The sequence below is a fragment of the Octopus bimaculoides genome, chromosome 10, assembly GCF_001194135.2.
Source record: "Octopus bimaculoides isolate UCB-OBI-ISO-001 chromosome 10, ASM119413v2, whole genome shotgun sequence".
NCBI lineage: Eukaryota > Metazoa > Mollusca > Cephalopoda > Octopoda > Octopodidae > Octopus > Octopus bimaculoides.
The window spans coordinates 73,158,812-73,160,872 of NC_068990.1; positions in this window are offsets into that span (position 1 = coordinate 73,158,812).

Sequence of the window (2,061 nt, forward strand, 5' to 3'; positions counted from 1 at the left end):
TATATATATGTATGCGTGTGTATATGTTTGTGTGTCTGTGTTTGTACCCCCAACATCGCTTGACAACCGATGCTGGTGAGTTTACGTCCCCCATAACTTAGCGGTTTGGCAAAAGAGACCGATAGAATAAGTACTAGGCTTCCAAAGAATAAGTCCTGGGGTCGATTTGCTTGACTAAAGGCGGTGCTCCAGCATGGCCGCAGTCAAATGACTGAAACAAGTAAGTAAATAGTATATATATAATTGAAATTTATAGAAAAACAAAAGACGAAGAAAGATGTATGAACAACAAGCAAGTGTATTTGTTTGATGCTCGGGAAAAATGAAAAAGTCTTTTATGTTTTGAGCCTACGCTCTTCAACAGAAAGTAATAAGAGGAAATAAACAGAAAGAGAATGAAAAAGACTTGTAGCGTTCAGTTGTCCAACATGTCTATATATAGACAGAGAGAAAGAAAGGCACACATACATCACAAACATGCATACACACATATATACAGCTATCCATATAGATCATCATCATCATTATTTAGCATCTGCTTTCCATGCTGGCACGTTTTAGATGGCTGGATTGAAACTGTTAAGCTGGAGACCTGCATCAGGTTCCAATCTGATTTGGCTTGGTTTCTATGGCTGGATGCCCTTCCTAATGCCAACAACTCCAAGAGTGTAATGGGTGTTTTTTACATGCCACCAGCATGGGAGCCAGTTACGTGAAACCAAATATATAGTGATATATATGCACGCAAATATATACACAAATATATAGTGATACAGAAACACAGACTCTAACAGGAACGATTGCAGTAAAAACTTATATAGTTTGTACAAAGACTTTAAAGTACACACACACACACTCACACACACATGCATACACACACTTACATACACACACTTACATACACACACACACACTCATACAGGTACACACACTCACACACGTGTGTGCATACATGCATACACACACACCCACACACATCCACACATACTCACACACGCTTGCATGAATGCACGCACACACACACACACAGACTCAAAGAGCAACAGAGTTTTTTTGTTCATGATGGAAATAACTGTAATTATTTTGTAGTAAGGAAATCAGTAAATGGATGACTCATGTATAAATAAAGTATTTTCTGAAATCACTATAGTTGTGGATGCCAATATAATTAGCAGCACCAGTTGGTACTTCAGTCAGACATAGCATTTTGGTAGTTCTTCAACAGGTAAAAATATCCATGGAGGGAGAGTGGAGTAAATAGCTTCAAATGGAAAACTAATGTGCAACTAGAAAATATCTCATAGTAAAAAAAAAGACTAAAATAAAAGCAGGAAAAAAATACAGATAAAAAATCCTGACTGTATTTTTGTATTTTCATGTTCTTTGTGTGAAATTTTTTTTATCGATGTTCTTTCTTCCTTTTTTCTTGCTTTTCTTGCTATTTTTTGTTAATTTTTTTTCTTTTAGAAATTAAATAATTTTTTCTTTTTAGATAAGAAAGAGAAAAGCATGGTTTTTTTTTTGCATCTGATTTAGAAGGAAGAAAAGAAATAAGAGGAAGAAATAAATGAATGAGGTATAAATAAAAACAGGTAAACAGAGAGGGGCAAGAAAAAATAGGCATATGTGTGTGTATGTGTGTGTGTGTGTGTATGTGTATGTACAGATACACTTACATATATATACACACATATATATATACATACAAACACATGTGTGTGTATTTGAATGTATATATATATATATACATATATATATATATATATATATACTTTGATAGAAATGGTAAGACAACAAAAGAATGAAAAAGACCTCGATATTATGTAAATAGAGGAATTTATTTGTAAATATAATATGTGACAATTATTCCGTAGCCATGATAAAAGCCCGAGTTTCAGATGTCGGGGTGGAAACCCATGCTGCCATCTCTTGTCCTGATAACTGAAAAGATGACAGTGTGGGTTTCCACCCCGACATCTGAAACTCAGAGTTTTATCATGGCTACCAAATAATTGTCACATATTATATTTACAGATATACATACATACATACATATATATA